The sequence below is a fragment of the Callithrix jacchus genome, chromosome 5 (assembly GCF_049354715.1).
Source record: "Callithrix jacchus isolate 240 chromosome 5, calJac240_pri, whole genome shotgun sequence".
Classification (NCBI taxonomy): Eukaryota; Metazoa; Chordata; class Mammalia; order Primates; family Cebidae; genus Callithrix; species Callithrix jacchus.
In genome coordinates this window covers 125,495,376-125,516,626 of record NC_133506.1, presented here as the reverse complement: position 1 = coordinate 125,516,626, position 21,251 = coordinate 125,495,376, and the positions used below count along the sequence as shown (strand labels likewise).

Genomic DNA, 21,251 nt, shown 5'->3' with positions numbered 1-21,251 from the left:
TGTTGGGCAGGCTGGTCTCGAACTCCTGACCTCAGGTCATCTGCCAACCTTGGCCTCCAAAAGTGCTGGGATTACAGGCATGAGCCACTACACCCAGCCTATAAGCCACCATGCCTGGCCTTTTTTTTTTTTTTTTTTACACTATAATGGTGATGGCAGACACTTGGTCACAGCTTTTTTTTTTTTTTTTTTTAGTGTCAGTAAGGGGTAGTCACCCTTATCTCAGTATCCCACTATTTTCTAAATTGATCTGTTAACAACTATGAGAGTTAGCAATGGAAGCAGAATAAAAAATACTTCTCCACTGTTCTGCCCTCCCCTTTTCTCAACCACCTGCTGTAATTTGAAAAACCTGAGAGGGATAGAGCAATACTTATTTACATTTGCCATGTTCCAAAAAGGATTAGGATAGCAGATAGGCTTATGCAAGAAGGTTAGGACTTCTTGGGCCTGATGGAAAGGTAACTTGATGTTGTTCATACCTGTGCTGAAATTACAAGAGAATTTGGCTTGAATACTTTTGTTGATGAGTAAAAAAGAACAGCCTGAGAAATGCCAGCTCAGGAAGCAGATCAGAGCAAACAAGGGCCTGAGGTTTTCCTCGTCCATGGAGATCCTGTGTCTCTTTGCACTTGGCAGGGGAAACCAAGGGAGAGCTGGATAGGATGGTTGGAAAGAATGCTACCTCCTTTCCCACCTCTTCTCCACATTGCAGATGACCACTCAGAGATAATACAAGACCTGGATACGACCCTGGATAGATCCTGAAACTGCAAAGAAACTTAGGAAATCAAATAAAGTGGCTGGGCACAGTGGCTCACACCGGTAATCCTAACACTTTGAGAGGTCAAGGTGGGTAGATCATGAGGTCAGGAGTTCGAGACCAGCCTGGCCAACATAGTGAAACCCCATTTCTACTAAAAATACAAAAATTAGCCATGTGTGGTGGCAGGCACCTGTAATTCCAGCTACTCAGGAGGTGGAGGCAGGAGAATCACTTGAACCCGGGAGGCAGAGGTTGCAGTGAGCCGAGATCGTGCCATTGTACTCCAGCCTGGGTGTACTCTGTCTCCAAAAAAAAAAAAAAACAACACAAAGAAAGAAAAGAAATCAACCAAAGTAACCTCCTTGCAGAAAAGTGACATCCAAAGATGTGAGTGACTTGCTTCACATCACAGAGGTCAACAAGGACCCACTCAGAATCAGAATCCAGGTCTCCTGACACCCAGGTGCGAGTTCTTCCTGCTATCCTGCAATAGAAGACCTTTAGAGATGACCGGAAAGGGGGCAGTTGAGAGGAACATGGGATTTGAGTTTTAAAATACCCAGCTGACATTCTTCCACGCACCGAGCAACTTCTGGGATCACTTTTCATCTGACTCTCTTGCTTTTCTCAATTGTAAAATCAGGAAGTAACATCAATACCCACCTCCCTGGACTGATTTGAGAATCAAAGCAGATAATATATATAAAAGAACATTAAGATACCTTAAGTAGCTGTTAATTAGACTCATAGAGGGAAACAATCAGTACTATTGCCATTTCTTTAAAAGTCATTTGAAAAATTCATGAAGAGAATTGGCCACATTATCACAGCCCAATATAATGTATAATGAAATTTTTTTCTTTCTCTTCCTTCAGAATCCAAAATGAGATCAATTCTGCCAAGCTGTATAAAGCCAGGAAAAAAATATGCTTGGCAGTAATCAGCCTAGAGAAAGCCTTTTAGGACCACCTTCAGAGTAACAGACTTTCTCAATTCTCTCCTCGTTTGGGTTTACCTATGTATTTTATAAGATTCAAAACTCACCATTCACTTTCCTGCTCTTGGAACTCAAACAGCTCTTAGGAATCTTACTAAATTAGCCAGTTATTGACATTACATAGAGCTTCCCTATGTACCAGGAGCTATGCTAGGTGCTGGACCCAGTTATGAGAATCCAAATAGATGTATAGCCTAATTCCAACAATTCCCATCCATGGGCATCAGCCAAATAGACAGGGAATGTTATTTTCAGTGAGATTCTTCAGTGAGGAATGAATGACAGATTCAACTTGCTTAGATAACTGTAAAGATAACTACATGCAGATTCCAGTACAGATGACAAATAATTCAGGTAATCCCAACAAGGTAACCCTACAGTTCTCTCAAAGAAAACAAAAACTAAAGTAACATATATTTTGCCTATGAAAATGGGTCTCCAGTTGCCATTTAAGCAAACCAAAAGCAGAAGTTACTCTTAAATTCCTACAACTTTCTCTTCCTCATTTTTAACTCAATTCTTATAAGATAGATGTAAAGAGAAATAGCTATTTGTTGAGAAAACCCCTTTGAAAAACCTTAATACAGCAATTAATTAGTAGCAATTATTAACAGCAATTAACTATTACACCATAACTTAAATCATCCAAACATCTATACACAGAAATAGTAAAAAAGAGTGAAAGTTTTTGGCACAGAGACCAAAGGAATAAAAGATCAAAATAAGAATAGTCTTCCAAGTGGGAGAAGGCCCTTGATTCTCTTCCCAGATTACTTCTACACCCAGCCACCCCCCTTAACCCCCAAATCAACATTACTCTTACCCTGAATTTACTGCCTCCTAGTTGAAATTACCAGCCTCGTGTCTCCAGAATCTAAACCCTTGACTTATATAAGTTGGACATCTGTATATCTTAAACCTAGTATTTCCAAATATACCAACTCCTTAGAACAATGAGAAAAAAAAAAAAAAAAACAGATCCAGAAGACACAAAACCTAGTTGAATTACAGTGTTAGAAAATACTCTGCCTTCATGTTAAAAAGTAGATCAAATAAAATAAAAATCACAAGCACACAGAGCAACATTCTGTAATTCACTTACTTGCCCATCTGTAACAGAGCTGCACAATGAGAGTTCAGCAGAGGCGACTTTGATGAGGTTTCCAAGGCTGCAAGGAAGGCCAGCAGAGGAAAACCCCACAGAAGTCATTCTTCACTTAGCTCCAAAGACCACACTTCAGCATGAAGAAAACAGAACTGAACAGACTCCACCCCTTCTCATGTTCGGATGGCAGCAAAGCTCTGCAAGTTCATTGTTCCCAGGAAATTGCAGCTTCGGGAAGGGGGAAGGGACATGGGTCTATGTGGACACTCAGGCGTGACATTAATCATTAACCCAACTTGAGGAATAAATATATAAAGTAATTCTGGACAGGACCGTGTTCTGCAGCCTTTCTATAAATGCCTCTTTCATTTCTTAAAAGAAAGAAAAACAATATGTGGTCAGTTTCCAGCTGTGTTTACATCACAGCAATCTGTTCCCCCAGGAAGGCAGCCAACACCTGACGCTAACATTGAACACTGTTTAAAAAAAATGGGAGGGAGCACTATGAATAACAAAGCTAAGTGGCCAACTACGTTCAACAGCCTTTTTCTTTGATATTCCAAAACAAAGCAAAAAAAGGGGGGCTTTCTATGATGTCACATGCTAGCAACAAGCCTTCTCAGAATGAGAGAATTCTGTATATTTCTGCAGATCACAACAAGCCTTGACTGCTTATTGGCACAGTCTGCAAAGGGTAAGCCTCGTCAGCCTGATTGGGCACTATATTGCATCAGACCCTGTTACACCCATGTCTGTGTTCTCGGAAAATAGTGTAGTCCCAACACACACATATATTTGCAAAATTCATCTTAAACCAAAGCAAAGCTGGGTCATTATAATCCTGGCCTGGAGCAAGATGGCACTGGGAAAAAAAAGAAAACAACCTTGCCAATAGCTAGAAAAGATTTACCAGGCCACAGAAACGTGCGCTAGCTTTGACTGCAGCGAAAATGATGGGGTACACAAGAGGTCTTGCACACACTCTGATAGGGTAAGCACAAAGGACTTTTCTGATGTTCCTCATTACATAAAACAGAAGATTGTGTTCCACTGCCAACCCAAACAGCATGAGAAGCCCGTGCAATCAACAGAAGGTGGCATCATGAAGATATGCTGATGCCTAAATATTTGTTAGCTTGGCTGAGGGTTGGGGGCATGATTGTGAAACTTTATGATTATTGACATAGCTTCACAAAAGGATGGCAGTGCTTCCAGTGCCAAATTTATTTTAAAAATCTGTTTCCCAATATGAATGGGATTCCCAGCCAAGTAACTGGCAATCTAGAGGCCTTGGCTGCCCTCTCCTTACTACTTGCATCTAGGCTTACGTTCCAAGGGTAGTTGGCAATAAAATCGGCAGTGAAGTATCATTCAATGTTATTAAATTGCAATGATCATATGCAAAGCGACTAACGAAGCAGGGCAGGGGAAGAGGCATGCAGGAAGAAAGTTGGCTTTGCAACAGTGATGTGTAAAAGTGAACAGGGACCCTGCCATCCTCCAAAACCACTGGTTCTTATAAACCACTGAGACTCCAACCAGTAGGACAATTTATCTGGAATTACATAAAGTTTAGAGAAGAAAAGCTGAAAAGCTCTTTTTTTTTTTTTTGAGACAGTCTCACTTTGTCACCCAGGCTGGAGCGCAGTGGCACTGTCTAGGCTCACCGAAACCTCCGCCTCCCAGGTTTAAGCAATTCTCATGTCCCTCAGCCTCCCGAGTAGCTGCACATGGGAATATAGGCATGCATGATCCCACCTGGCTAATTGTTGTATTTTTAGTAGAGATGGGGTTCTGTCATGTGGACCAGGCTAATCTCAAACTCCTGACCTCAGGAGGTGATCCGTCTGCCTCAGCCTCCCAAAGTGCTGTTGCTGGGATGACAGGTGTGAGCCACCATGCCCTAGCAGTGTCCAGCATGATATAGGTACTCAATAAATACTTTCTTTTCTCCCTTCCATATTTGTGCTTATATTTTAAAACTTGCAGTCAGTTTGATTTCAGAGTCAGAATGAATCTCCTAAGATCTTACCTTTCTTCATACTGTTCCTTCTACCTAGAGGGCTGTAGTTAGATATCCTTCCTCTAAGGAGGGTTCTCGCAGACAAGAACTCAATCTTCCAAATTCAAAGCCTCCCTCAAAGAACCTTCCCAGATCTTCCTGAACACAACCTAAAGATTACTATCCACACATTCCTGCTTTCCCATTCCAGCACCTTACCGGTGGTGTGCAACACAATATGAGATAAGTAGCTTCCCTGAAACTTTGATTTTTTAGTTGAAAATATCCACTCTCTCCAAAATAGAACTCCATGATCATCTTCCATTCATTTCCTCTGTATCTTTTCTCACAATATAGAATTATTTTATTTTTGTATTTATTTACTTTTGCATTTATTTATTACTTGTTTATCTATCTTTCCCTACTAGAATATAAGTTTCACGATGGCCAACGATTCTGCCCAGCACCTGCTCATCATAAATATTTGTTGACTGAATATTTATTAGTCTTTTCTCAACTGTTTTGAACATTTGGACAGAGCTCTTCAAAAAACAAAATGAACAACCAAGAATGGAATGTAAATTGCACAAACCTATGCATCAATAAGACATTATTTCAAACCCCAGCTGTCCCACTTAGTGACATAATGTTTAGAACATTTATCTTAAACTAAGTTTCCACACCTGCAAACTGGAGATGACATACAACCTCCCCAGGTCATTAAGAGACTCAATTGACACACTGTGTGTGAAGAAGGCTAGCAGGGTCTAGCAAAACATACGTACTCAATAAATACCTTATTTTCTCCCTTCCATATTTGTGCTTTTATTTTTAAAATATAAGCTAAGCAGAATGTTCCCTGGATGACATCTTATTTCTTCAAATTCCATGCTCCACTCTTCCTCTTTCGTGTTATTTATACTAGAATTACATTTTTCAAACATCTCATCAATCTCAAATCATCCTCAGGATTTCTGGGACTGAGTGTAGTGAGTACTTATAATTTTACATTGTCTCAGTATCCTTTTTTTTTTTTTTTTTTTGGAGACAGAGTTTTGCTCTGTCACCCATGCTGGATGGAGTACAATGATGCTATCTCAGCTCACTGCAATGTCCACCTCCTGGGTTCAAGTGACTCTCCTTCCTCAGTCTCCCGAGCAGCTGGGATTACAGGTGCCCACCACTGAGCCCGGAGAATTTTTGTGTTTTTAGTAGAGGCGGGCTTTTGCAATGTTGGCCAGGCTGGTCTCAAACTCCTGATCTCAAGTTATCCTCCTGCCTTGGCTTCCCAAAGCGCTGGGAATAGAGGCATGAGCCACCATGCCCGGCCCTCAGTAATCATTTTTAAACCTAAGTTAAAATTTCTCATACGAGAAGCAGGACTCAGTCACTCTTGACATGGTTTCTAGTACTGTACTCCACCAGAGTGGCTCCAAACCAGTGGCAGAGATGAAACTTACAGACATCTCTCCTGCCTAGCAGGCTGGCCTCCCTACTTTCCTGCCACATCCTTTAAATAGATCATATAGACATCTGCCCATAAACGTAAGGTGACTGCCTCTCAGTCACACTGACCTCCTAGAACTATTGCCTGTTTTAAACCCAGAAATTAAAATTCCTTTCAGGAAACTAGATAACACCCTGTACCCAATAAAGACATTGGCCCACTGGTCCCTTCTCTCTCTGTGTGTGAGTGTGTGCATGTGTGTGTGTGACTTCCAGGCATGCTGTGTCCCATACAGAGCCTCTAAGTGCTAAAAACTCTTAAAATCTCACATCTTAGTTGTGTCACTGAAACCACATCTGCAGTCCTATCCCTACTGGTGAAACTGCCCCAAAAGGACACATGCAGGTGGGATCCCTGCTGATGCTATTTTGTCCAGGTCTCTCAGCTACTGGGGACAGTATTTACTGGCTAAGTTGAAAGAGTGAGACTTCAGGAGCCATGTTTTTTGTTTTTTTTTTGAAGTTTCACAAGTGTCTGAGACCCCAGCCACAGTCAAGTAGCCCTTGTCTACCATATATCTATGTAAAGTTGTTTTTTGTTTGTCTTTTTTTACCATTTCTCACTTTATGATGAGAATGTCACTTTCCTTTCAGGCTCTTGTCACTTTCCCTACAACCCACCAATTCTTTCTGATTAGTAAGAATGAAATTCCAAGCTAGCTCCTCATTGAGTTATCTCTATCTTTCAGCTGAAATTGTCAATCATTCCCCAGAGTACATATTGCAGGGGTCAAAATTTATTAAGATGCAAATTCTGCCATCAAATAGTCAGGAGATAGGAAAATCCAACTCTATAGTAACAGTGAGTATATGTGATGTATACAATACAAGCATTGCACCCTGAAAGCAGGAGAGAAGAAGTGAGACAAGCAACACCAAAAAACAGTCTCAGCCTGGCGCAGTGGCTCATGCCTGTAATCCCAGCACTCTGGGAGGCCAAGGCAGGTGGATCATGAGGTCAGGAGATTGAGACCATCCTGGACAACATTGTGAAAGCCCATCTCTACTAAAAATGCAAAAATTAGCTGGATGTGGTGGTGTGCCTGTAGTCCCAGCTACTTGGGAGGCTGAGGCAGGAGAATCCCCTGAACCTGGGAGGCAGAGGTTGCAGTGAGCCGAGATCATGCCACTGCACTCCAACCTGGTGACAGAGTGAGACTCAAAAAAAAAAAAAATGGTCTCACATAGGGAGTAATATTTGAAGTGGCACTTTGATAATTGGTAGGATTTAAGGGTACATGAGGGTTTGTTTTACTTTATGTCTTCTTTTTATATATTTAAATGCTTCCAAAATCAAAAGTTTAAAAAGATGACAGGTGGGATTTTGACAATCAGGACTTGGGGAGACAATAGGAGGATTCTAAGCAAAATGAGGATGAACTATCTATGTAAGGAGAAGCACTGTGGTATAGTCAAAGAATTCTGAGTTTTCTACACTGAACGAAGTGAAAGGTGGTGGAGAGAGAAGCCTAGAGGAGGAGGCTGGAGTCAGAGATGAAACACTGTAACTAAAAGTTAAATTTCAGATTTAAAAAGCCATTTATATTTTTCAGTAGTGGAGTGTTATGGCACATCTATGCTTTAGAAAAAAATATATATAACAAGATTAACTGATCTAATATCTGGAGGTCTGAAACTGTGTTACATACACACCCATAAACCCACATACTCTCATCCCTTGATGTCTTATGCCTCCCGGTCTTTGCTCATATTTTCCCCAGAATGTCATTGTTACCTGTTTTCCCCAGTCAACTTCGACACTCAACTCAAGCATGTTTTTCCCCAGGAAGCCTTTCATGAAAGTCCCCAATACAATAAATACCTTTCCTCTGCATTGCCACAGTACCCTGGACCTTCCTATACTGATTAAGGGAACCCATCTCTTCATCCATTTCTTCCACTAAAAATGCAAGCCCTTCAAAGTCAGGGCCCATGTCTTCTTACCTAGGTACAGAGTTTAAGCACTAGACCCAAAAATAAGAGGTAGAGACCATAACAATTTGGCTAACAAATAAGCTGTTTAAATTCTGCAGAGGCGAAATGTACAGGCTCTGGTCACTTACTACAAAAGTACAAAGGAACAGAAACTAAGTACTAGTAGTAGTAATAATAGTAATAGTAGAAGTACTGCTACTGCTACTACTACTACTACTAGCAGTGGTGGTGGTAGTAAAAATAATGCTCATTATCTGGTTTTTCCACACCTAAATGAAATTAAGTGAAAGAGGAAAGTCAGGTCAGTTGGGGTGGGCAGCAGGGAAAGGGCAGATCATGACTTCCAATTCAGATGTACTAAGGAAAAGATGCTAGAGGGACACATGGCAGAATTCAAGCAGACAAATGGAGCTCAAGAGAGGGACGGGAGGAAATATGTAGGTTTGAGAATGACAAACGAAGTAGAAAGATGCATGAGACAGTCGGGGAAATTAGGGAAGGGAGCCAAGCTAAGAGCATTTTGAAGAATTGGTGAAGGACACAAAGAATTACACTCCTGTCAAAAGAGAATGAGCCGGGCTGTCCACCTGCTAATTTGGAAATGGCCCCTTTTTCAGAGAATAAAAGCACTCAAAAGGTTTTCTTACAGCTTCATGTGATTAAAGCTTTAAAAAAAAAAAAGAAAAAACGCCTAGTAGAGCTTTTATGTCATATTAACAATTTGGTGTTGACTAACATGTTCTTAAAAGAACCTAAAAGCAAATCACAGCCAATGCCCTGAGTTGGGTTCTAGGCCCAGGGGAAAGCGGGAGGCAGGCAGTGGTTCTTGGGGAATTCCCAGTGTCTGTGTTCATCTCCTTCCTCATTTATGGGCTGCTTCACTCATTAGCATTGATCAAAAGGAAAGATAGTCTAAGGGTGTTAAAAATATCACTTTAAAATAAAAATATGGCAATGGGTTGCAAATAAATTTAGTGGTGTCTTCAATCTTTTCAAAATACACACTGGGTTTTGGTTAGACTTTTTAAAAAAGTATTCATTTTTTAGAAATAATACTGAAATGTTTATGAATGAAATAATATTATTCTAGAATTTGCTTCAAAATAATGGGATGGAGATACAGATAAAATAAGATTGGCTATGAGTTGGTCATTGCCAAAGCTGAGTGCCAGATACCTGGCAGTTATACAGTCTACTTTTCAATGTTTGAAATTTACCAAAATAGCCAGGAACAGTAGCTCAAGCCTATAATTCCAGCAATTTGGGAGGCTAAAGCAGGTGGATCACCTGAGGTCAGGGGTTTGAGACCAGCCTGGCCAACATGATGAAACCCTGTCTCTGCTAAAAATATAAAAATTACCTGGACATGATGGCAGGCGCCTGTAGTCCCAGCTACTTGGGAGGCTGAGGCATAAGAATTGCTTGAATCCAGGAGGCGGAGGTTACAGTGAGCCGAGATTGCACCACTGCACTCCAGCTTGGGTGACAAGAGTGAAACTCCATCTAAAAAAAATTTAATTTAATTTAAAACGCGCCAGTGCAGTAGCTCAAGCCTGTAATCCCAGCACTTTGGGAGGCTGAGGCAGGTGGATCACCTGAGTTCGGGAGTTCAAGACCAGCCTGATCAACATGGAGAAGCCTCGTCTCTACTAAAAATAAAAAATTAAACAGGCATGGTGGCACATGCCTGTAATCCCAGCTACTCAGGAGGCTGAGGCAGGAGAAGTGCTTGAACTTGGGATGCAGAGGTTGAGATGAGCCGAGATCGAGCCATTGCACTCCAGCCTGGGCAGCAAGAGCGAAACTCCATCTCAAAAAAAAGAAAAAAAGAAATTTACCAAAATATAAAGATATTCTTAAATAGTAACAGAATCACAGAAACTCTGTTTTAATAGTTAAGAGTGGCATAGTAAAACAGTTGAATTTTGTGTGTGTGTGAAAGTAATGGATGCTTTTTTTCCTCTGGTCCAAGACCACAATTTTAATATCACTCTGATCACCTCCCTTTTAACCAATGGAAACTCAAGGTAGCAACTTTTATTCAACCAGCTGCTTGAAGACTAAGGGGCAATAAAAATACAAAGAGCAAAGTTCTTCATCTGCAACCCCTCCTAGAATGCAGTAAGTACAGGGTCTATTCTGTCTCTCACTCAGCTCCATCTGATTCCTTTGGAGCTGCATTCTATCCCAATGCCATTGGCCTTTGTTGGGGTACACCTTACAAAGAAGCCTCTGGAATGCATGTCCCTGATGATAATTTTCATTATCTTATATAATGTTCTCTTTATAAAGACTCAGGAAAAAAAAATGTGTATCAATAAGAAAGAATCAGCTTCTCCTGCATAGTTGATCAATTCCTGCCTAGAGCAAATGAGAATGATGTTTCCTTCTGTTTCCTTCCTTGGGTTAATGGCTAAAAAGTTTAGAGGTAAACTAGGAATTATATTCATGTTCATTTCCAAGTCACTGTTTTTTTGCAGGTCTACTTTGTTTCTGTCTTATCTATTGTTTTAATAACATTTTATTATAAGACATTTTAAATATAGGCATACACTGTATAATGATGTTTAAGTCAACAACACATTGCATATACACAAAGGATAAGATTATAATAGAGTAGAAAAATTACTATCATCTGGTGACATGGTAGTCATCATGTCATAGTGCAATACATTACTCACATGGGTTTGTAGTGCTACTGGTGTAAACAAACCTACTGCACTACCAGTCACACAAAAGTACAGTACACACAATTATGTACAGTACATATAATATTTGATAATGACTATGTTACTGATTTATATATTTACTATATTACACATTTACTCGTTATTTTAGAGTGTATTCCAGGCAGATTCTTCAGCAGGTATTCCAGGAGATGGCATTATTATCATAGGAGATGACAGCTCTATGCATGGTATTGCCCCTGAAAACCTGGGACATGATGTGGAGATGGAAGACAGTGATATTCATGAGTCTGACCCTGTGTAGGCCACAGCTGATGGGTGTGTTTGTCTTGGTTTTTAAAAAAATTTAAAAGTAAAACTTATAATAATTTTAATATAGAAAAAGCTTATAAAATAATGATATATAAAAAGAAAATATTTTTGTATAGCTAAACATTTGTGTTTTAAGCTAAATGTTATTTATTACAAAAGAGCCAGAAGTTTTAAAAAATTACAGTTTAGAAAGTTTAAAAGTTACAATAAGCTAGGGTTCATTTATTGTTGAAGAAAAATATATTTATAACTCAGTGTAGCATAAGTGTACAGTGTTTATAATGTCTACAGTTGTATATAGTAGGTAATGTGAGGCCTTCACATTCATTCACCACTACTTCACTGACTCACCCAGAGCAACTTCCCATCCTGGAAGCTCCATTCATGGTAACTGCCCTACACAGGTGAACCATTTTTTATCTTTTATACCACATTTTACTATACTTTTTCTATGTTGACATACACAAATATTGGCCATTTTGTTATAAAAGCCTACAGTTTTCAGCACAGTCATATGCTGTACTGGTTTGTACTCCCTACCCAATAAAAAGTGTTGGGAGCAATAGGCCATATCATATAGTCCACGTGTGTACAGGCTATACCACTGAGGTTTGTGTAAGTACATTCAATGATGTTCACACAACAACAAAATCACCTAACGATATGTTTCTCAGAACTTAACCTCGTTGTTAAGCAATGAATGACTACATATGAGAAAATATCAAAGTAGTTATAACCAATCCCTATATATCCATTCCCCAGTTTCAACAAATATTGACTCATGAACATTTTGTTTAGTCTATATCCCAACCTTTTTCCCAGACATCAAATTATTTCATGCGTATACTCTTTACCAAATATCCCTAAAAGAAACTACTGAAAAAATAGTAACCATAATATCATTATCACACAAACAATTTCTTAATGTCTGCTCAGTGTTCAAAATTCTGTCTCACAAAAATCTCAAATATTTTAAATTACTGTGTGCTTGAATCAAGATCAAAATTAGGACTATGCCTTATAAGCACTTACATTTCTTAGTTTCCTTTTAATCAAGGGCCTCTCCCTTCATTACTTTTTTTCTTTTATTTTTTTCAAGACAGAGTCTTACTCTGTCACCCAGGTTGGAGTGCAGTGGCATAACCTCGGCTCACAGCAAACTCTGCCTCCCAGGTACAAGCAATTCTCGTGCCTCAGCCTCCTGAGTAGCTGGGATTATAGGCATGAACCACCATGCCCAGCTAGTTTTTGTATTTTTAGTAGAAACAAGGTTTCACCATGTTGGCTAGGCTGGTCTCAAACTCCTCACCTTAGGTGATCTGATTTTGTCTTACTGTGAGAATATTTGGGGAGCTGAGTCCAGGGTATGTACTTTTCCTTTCTTTCTGTTTGTTTGTTTGTTTGTTTTTTGAGATGGAGTTTAGCTCTGTCACCTGTGCTGTCGTGCAGTGGCACGATCTCAGCTCACTGCAACCTCTGCCTCCTGGGTTCAAGTGATTCTTCTGCCTCAGCCTCCCGAGTAGCTGTGGTTACAGGAGTGAGCCACTATACCCGCCTCCCTCCATTTCTTTTTGCTTCGTCCTTTCCTCTCCTCCTGCAACCTCATGCAATTATTTTGTTGAAGAAATGCAGGCCATGTGTCCTGCAGTTTTATTCACTGGATTCTGCTGCTCTTGCTCCTTATTATTGACTCGGTTAGAACTTGATCAGATTCAACTTGATCAGATTTTTGGCAAGACTACTTTGCAGGTGGTCTCACTTACTTTTAATTTATGCTAAATTGCTTAATTTTATGCAACCTGGCAAGCTAACTTAAACTCTTAATGAAAAAAGAAAAATGAATAAATATAAATGAATAATCCCTCAGCAACATTTGGTAATTAATAAACATCTTCATCTCTGTCAATTTGATAGGTACACAGGGTGCCTCATTGTTTTGAATCACATTCTAAAAATATTTAATGAAGCTGAGGATATATATATATATATATTTTAAGATGGAGTCTCGCTCGTCACCCAGGTTGCAGTGCAATGGTGCGATCTCAGTTCACTGAAACCTCTACCTCCCGGGTTCAAGCAATTCTCCTTCCTCAGCCTCCTGAGTAGCTGGGATTAAAGACATGCACCACCATGCCTGGCTTATTTTTGTATTTTTAGTAGAAACTGGGTTTCCCCATGTTGGCCAGGCTGATCTCGAACTCCTGACCTCAGGTAATCCGCCAACCTCAGCCTCCCAAATTGCTGGGATTACCGGCATGAGGCACCAAGCCCCACTGCAGCTGAGTATTTTTTATAGGTCCACTGACATCTGTATTCAATTTTTTGTGAATTGCCTGTTCAAGTCATCTGCTCATTTTTATAATAGGTTATTATTATTAGTGCTTTCTTTGTAAAGAAGGCATTGCCCCTTTTGTACTTAGTGTTGCAACACACACGCACACACACACACACACACACACACACAGAGGTTTTTTCCTTTTTAGTAATATAAAGTTTAAATTTTTTACATTCTTTTATGTTCTCTGCATTTTCATAAGGTAGGTCAGAACATTCTTTCTGCCTCCCCAGTGGCTAGATAGTTATTTATTTCCAAATAAATGGTACACACCTTTTTAATATTTAAGCCTCTTATATAGTTCTTTTATATAAGCTCATTGGCTGACATGTCCAAAAAATATATGAAATATTAATGTAGACATCTTCATTTAATCCTCACTTTAAGAGAACTCTTTCTCACTTTTCACAATTAAAAAAAAAAATAATGCTGGCTTTGGATTCAGTTGAATAGACCAACTGAATGATTTTTCTCATGTTGAGGAGGTATATCACTATTTCTGTTTTACTGAGTGGGCTAGGCTGAGAATGGTTCCAAAGGACATGCCCATAACATGCCCATATCCTAATCTATGCAACCTATGAATGTTATTATGATAAACTTTTAGATGCAACTGAATTAAAGATTTTGAAATGAGAAGATTATCCTAAATTATCCAGGTAAAACTTAAATGCAATGAGAAGTGTCCTTACACAGAGAGGCAGAGGGAGAGTAGATTCACGCAGAGACGAGAGGGGGAGGTGAGGGCTGAGTGATGCAGCTGCAATCTAAGGAATGCCAAAGGCCAGCAGCCACCCCAGGCATGGATTCTCTCCCAGAGCCTCTGGAGGGAGCCTAACACACCAACACCTTCACTGTAGACTTCTGGCCTCCAGATGTCAGAGAAAAAACTTCTAGTGTTTTAATGGGACAGAATACAGAGCTCAGAAATAAGGCTGCACACCTACAACCATCTGATCTTCAACAAAACGGACAAAAACAAACACTGGGGAAAGGACTCCCTATCCAATAAAAGTTCTGGGATAACTAGCTAGCTATATGCAGAAGATTGAAACTGGATCCCTTCCTTATGCCATATAAAAAACCAACTCCAGAGGGATTAAAGATTTAAATGTAAAACCCAAAACTATAAAAACCCTGGAAGACAACATAGGCAATACCATTTGGTCACAGAAATGGGCAAAGATTTCATAATGAAGATGCCAAAAGCAACTGCAATAAAAGCAAAAAATTGACAAATGGGATCTAATTAAACCAAAGAGCATCTGCACAGCTAAAGAAATTATGATAAACAGACAACCTACAGAATGGGAAAAATTTTTGCGAATTATGCATCTCACAGAGGTCTAATATCCAGCATCTATAAGGAACTTAAACACATTTACAAGAAAAAAGCAAACAGCCCCATTAAAAAGTGGGGAAAGGACACAAACAGACACTTTTCAAAAGAAGATATATGTGTGGCCAAACAAGCACATAAAAAAAGCTCATCACCGATCATTAGAGAATGTAAAACAAAACCACAATGAAATACCATCTCAGACCAGTCTGAATAGCTGTTATTAAAATGTCAAAAAAAAAAAACAAAAAACAGATGCTAGCAAGACTGCAGAGAAAAAGGAAGGCTTATACATCGTTGGTGGGAGTATAAATTAGAATTCAATCATTGCGGAATCAGTGTGGCAATTCTTCAAAGAGCTAAAAACAGAACTATCATTTGACCTAGCAATACCATCACTGGGTCTATATCCAGAGGAATATAAATCATTCTACCATAAAGATACATACATATATATGTTCACTGCAGCACTATTCACAAGAGCAGAGATACGGAATCAACCTAAATGCCCATCAATGATAGACTGGATAAAGAAAATGTGAGCCAGGCACAGTGGCTCACACCTATAATCCCAGCACTTCGGGAGGCCAAGGTGGGCAGATCATTTGAGGCCAGGAGTTCAAGACCAGCCTGGCCAACATGGTGAAACCCTGTCTCAGCCGGGCGCGGTGGTTCAAGCCTGTAATCCCAGAACTTTGGGAGGCCGAGGCAGGTGGATCACGAGGTCAACAGATCGAGACCATCCCGGTCAACATGGTGAAACCCCATCTCTACTAAAAATACAAAAAATTAGCTGGGCATGGTGGCGTGTGCCTGTAATCCCAGCTACTCAGGAGGCTGAGGCAGGAGAATTGCCTGAACCCAGGAGGCGGAGGTTGCGGTGAGCCGAGATCACGCCATTGCGCTCCAGCCTCGGTAACAAGAGCGAAACTCTGTCTCAAAAAAAAAAAAAAAACAAAAAAAACAAAACCTGTCTCTACTAAAAATACAAAAATTAGCCAGGAATGGCAGTGCATGCCTGTAGTTCCAGCTATGTGGGAGGCTGAAGCAGGAGAATTGCTTCAACCCAGGAGATTGGGGTTGCAATGAGCCGAGATTATACCATTGCACTCCAGGCTGGGTGATAGAGCAAGACTCAGTCTCAGAAGAAAAAAAGAAAAGAAAATGTGGTACATATACACCATGAAATACTATGCAGGCATAAAAACAGAATGAGATCATGTCCTTTGCAGGAACATGGGTGGAGCTGGAGGATATTATCTTTAGCAAACTAATGCAGGAATGAAAACCAGATAGCTCATGTTCTCATTTACAGAAATAAGAGCTAAATGATGAGAACACATGGACACACAGAGGGGAACAACACACACTGGGGCTTATCAGTGGGTGGAAGGTAAAAGGAGGGAGGAAATCAGGAAAAATAACTAATGGGTACTAGGCTTAATACCTGGGTAATGAAATAATATGTTAAACAAACCCCATGACACAAGTTTACCTATATAACAAACCTGCACAATTACCCCTGAACTTAAAACAAAATTTAAAAAAAAAACATAATTCTGGTGTTTTAAACCACCAAGTTTGTGGTCATTTGTTATAGCAGCTACAGAAAATTAATAAATAATTTGCTGTTATCAGAAAAGGACAATGAATTTTATCAAATTTTCTTTCAACATTTATTGAAATAATGTAGCATCTTTCCTGCCATACCCACACTGCCACACTCTCTAACAAATGTATTTCTTACTTTTTTCACGCTCTTTTCTTCGTTTCCCCAACCCATTTTCACTCTCTTGCCTTCTTAACTGCTTTAGCATTTGGTCTTCAGAAGCACCTTATGATCCTGCATTGTCAGTGGCGACATAAACAAAGAATTGGCTAATCCCAGGACTCAAGAAACATCTAGAGTCTCCATTTGACAATATAAGAAGCAAAGTTAAGAAATTAACTGCAGACTAGAAGGAATGGATATTATTAGTATATGAGTCCCTCCTACTCTTGAGTGGAGCAAAGAAGGAGAAGATGATGACCCCCTTTCAGATCTTTCTAACTCAATGCCTTCTTGGAGGAAAAAGCATAAGGAAGAAATGCAGTCCTTTCACCAGGCCTGAAATCCCTCATGAATTCTGAAACTCATCATGTTCCCTGCCAACAAGAAACAAGAGGGTAAAGAAACCACGGCCAAGACAATAGAAAATACATGGCAAGATTCTCTTCCCTGTAACTCAAACCATGCAACCTGGAAAACCTCAGTTTAATCCTTTGCTCCACGGCTATTTCTGCAATTTCTAGTCACCTTTCTTTCCAGAAGCTGGACCTTTGTGATAGCCATGTTTTGCAAACCATACACTAGCAAAAGAACACAGTGGCCTTTGACTTTTGTTTGGCTACATACTTTCCTGGCTTAGCACATTTCCCACTGGTGACACTTCTGGCTAGAGGCTCCTGATGCCCAATTAAAAAGCAAAGACAAGAAGGGGTCCAGTTTCTGCTTTCTGCACATGGCTAGCCAGTTTTCCCAACACCATTTGTTAAACATAGAATCCTTGCCCCATTGCTTGTTTTTGTCAGGTTTATCAAAGATTGTATAGTTGTATGTATGTTGTGTTGCCTCCGGTGCCTCTGTTTTGTTCCATTGGTCTATATCTCTGTTTTGGTACCAGTACCATGCTGTTTTGATTACTGTAGCCTTGTAGTATAGTTTGAAATCCGGTAGTGTGATGCCCCCCGCTGTGTTCTTTTTGCTTAGAATTGACTTGGCTATTCGGGCTCTCTTTTGGTTCCATATGAAGTTCATGGTGGTTTTTTCCAATTCTGTGAAGAAAGTCAATGGTAGCTTGATGGGGATAAAAATTAACTCCAGATGGATTAAAGACTTAAACATAAGACCTGGCACCATAAACACCCTAGAAGGAAATCTAGGCAAAACTATCCAGGACATAGGAGTAGGCAAGGACTTCATGAACAAAACACCAAGAGCATTGGCAACAAAAGCCAAAATAGACAAATGGGACCTAATGAAACTCCACAGCTTCTGCACGGCAAAAGAAACAGTCACTAGAGTGGATCGGCAACCAACAGAATGGGAGAAAATTTTCGCAGTCTACCCATCTGACAAAGGGCTGATATCCAGAATTTACAAACAACTCAAGCAGATTTACAGGAAAAAAACAAACAAGCCCATTCAAAAGTGGGCAAAGGATATGAACAGATACTTTACGAAAGAAGACATATATGAGGCCAACAATCATATGAAAAAATGCTCATCGTCACTGGTCATCAGAGAGATGCAAATCAAAACCACATTGAGATACCATCTCACGCCAGTTAGAATGGCGATCATTAAAAAATCTGGAGACAACAGATGCTGGAGAGGATGTGGAGAAAAAGGAACACTTTTACACTGTTGGTGGGAGTGTAAATTAGTTCAACCATTGTGGAAGACAGTGTGGCGATTCCTCAAGGCCTTAGAAATAGAAATTCCATTTGACCCAGCAATCCCATTACTGGGTATATATCCAAAAGACTATAAATCATTCTACTATAAGGACACATGTACACGAATGTTCATTGCAGCACTGTTTACAATAGCAAAGACCTGGAATCAACCCAAATGCCCATTGATAATAGACTGGATTGGAAAAATGTGGCACATATACACCATGGAATATTATGCAGCAATCAGAAATGATGAGTTCGTGTCATTTGTAGGGACATGGATGAATCTGGAAAACATCATCCTCAGCAAACTGACACAAGAACAGAAAATGAAACACCGCATATTCTCACTCATAGGTGGGTGATGAAAAATGAGAACACATGGACACAGAAAGGGGAGTACTAAACACTGGGGTCTATTGGGGGGAAAAGGGGAGGGCCAGTGGGAGGGGGAGGTGGGGAGGGATAGCCTGGGGAGAAATGCCAAATGTGGGTGAAGGGGAGAAGAAAAGCAAAGCACACTGCCATGTGTGTACCTACGCAACTGTCTTGCATGCTCTGCTCATGTACCCCAAAACCTATAATCCAATAAAAAATTAAAAAAAAAAAAAGCAAAGACAAAGAAATTGCTTCAAGAAAATCATAAAATTTAAATCTTAGATTTTCTAAAAGGATAAAACTAATCTACAAAAGCAAACAACTTATTTTCAAAGTACCATAGTTTGGTTCATGCAAGTGTACTAATTTCAATTCTAACTAGTTCAGATCCTCATGTAACCCTTAAAGTGAAAATTCCACAGTCCTATAGAAAGATTTAAACTCTCAGCTTTTACTCCTGAATAAATAATGATCACTGTAACTAACAAATATTGCTTCAGGAAATGCTATAATTCAGGGTGTCAAAAAAAGTAGAGTTCTCTACTCTTAGGTAATAACTCTGGAAATTGTTCCTGGCAGTCACTTTGAAACATCTAAATCAGTTAATTGCTAAGACTGAGCACAAGAAAAAGTATATAAATTCTCTATTGCACCAGAACCATGTTCCATTTATGTGATCAGAGAAATGTGGGTGAAAGATACTAGACTAAATATGTTCCATGTAGTTCCATATACACTGTAACATATGCAATGTTCCTAAACTTCCTTTATTTCTTTTTTTTTTTTTTGAAATGGAGTCTTACTCTGTCACCCAGACTGGAGTGTAGCGATGCAATCTTGGCTCACTGCAACCTCCACCTTCCAGGTTCAAACGATTCTCCTGCCTTAGCCTCCAGAATAGCTGGGATTACAGACATGGGCCACCACACCCAGCTAATTTGTATTTTTAGTAGAGATGGGGTTTCACCATGTTGGTCAGGCTGGTCTCAAACTCCTGACCTCAGGTGATTTGCCTGCCTTGGATTCCCAAAGTGAGCCACCATGCCCAGCTTTATTTTATTTCTATAACTGCAGCTTTTATTTAGATTTATATGCAGGTTTGTTACATGGGTATTGTATGATGCTGAGGTTTAGATTGATCTATCACCCAGATAGTAAGCACAGTATCCAATAGTTAGTTATTCAACCCTTTCTCCCCTCTGTCCCTCCTCCTTCCACTAGTCTCCAGGGTCTATTGCTGCCATCTTTATGTCCACAAGTACCCAAGTGGACCTAACTGCTCAGCTCCCACCTCTAAGTGAGAGCATGCAATATTTGGTTTTCTGTTCCTGCACTGATTTGCTTAGGATGATGGACTCCAGCTACTTCTACATTCCTTCAAAGATCACGATTTTGTTCTTTTTTATGGCTGCATAGTATTTCATAGTGTATATGTACCATACTTTCTTTATCCAGTCTATTATTGATGGGCATTTAGGTTGATTCCAAGTCTTTGCTACTGTGAAGAGTGCTGCAATGAACATATGTGTGCATGTGTCCTTCTGGTAGAATAATTTTTTTCTTTTGGAGATATACCCAGTAATGGAATTGCTAGGTCAAATGGTAGCTCTGTTTTAAGTTCTTGGGGACATTCCCAAACTGCTTTCCAGAGTGGCTGAACTAATTTACATTCCCAGTAACAATGTATAAGCATTTCTTCTCTGCAGCCTTATCAGCATCTCATTTTTTGACTTTTCAATAATAACAGTTCTGACTGGTGAAAGATAGCATCTCATTGCTGTATTGATTTGCATTTCTCTGATGATTAGTGATATTGAGCATTTTCCTCGGTTTATGTCTTCTTTTGAGATGTGTCTGTTCCTGTGTTTTGCCCACTTTTTAATGGGGTTATTTGTTTTTTGCTTGTTGAAATAAGTTTCTTATAGATTTCAGATATTAGACCTTTGTTGGATACATTGAGAATACTTTCTCCCATTCTGTAGGCTGTCTGTTTACTCTAGTGTTAGTTTCTTTTGCTGTACAGAAGCTCTTTCATTTAATTCCCAAACTGATTTTAATGGCTAATCAAAAATATGAGATAATTTATAATATTTCCTGGATACAGTAATTTTATAAGATTTTATTTACATTGTAGGTATTTTTTGGATCGATTTTAAGTAAATATTATTGATGGAAATTCTCACGTCTTTATTATTGGGAAGCAGAACTGAAGACTAAAGGAAGTATCAACTCATATCTATATAAAGTCAGATGATTTTAAAGTCTCCAAAAAAGTTATAGGTAGTGAATTGGAAAACAACACAACACGACCCTGTGAAAAAGAGGGAAAGTGAGAAAGGACCAAGGCACTCATTAGCAGTGAAAACTTGGGGTACTATTAACCTAAGCTTCACCCTTAAAATGGGAAAACCAGTATCTACCTTGGTGGCATTAAAGGAGATAATCAGTATA

General features: G+C 39.6%; 1 protein-coding gene across 7 annotated transcripts in view; it reads right to left on the bottom strand.

The window, feature by feature from the left end:
• MAP2K6 (mitogen-activated protein kinase kinase 6) overlaps positions 1 to 21,251 on the bottom strand; it is a 219,513-nt gene that overhangs the window by 39,532 nt on the left and 158,730 nt on the right. For 2 of the 7 annotated variants that reach the window (XM_078374517.1, XM_054256426.2), the window contains exon 1: positions 2,866 to 2,988. The exons of the other annotated variants lie outside the window; for them this stretch is intronic. The gene's annotated coding sequence lies outside the window, so the exon portion shown is untranslated. Of the gene's footprint in view, positions 1 to 2,865; positions 2,989 to 21,251 lie in introns of those variants that run through there. 7 annotated transcript variants of the gene reach the window in all.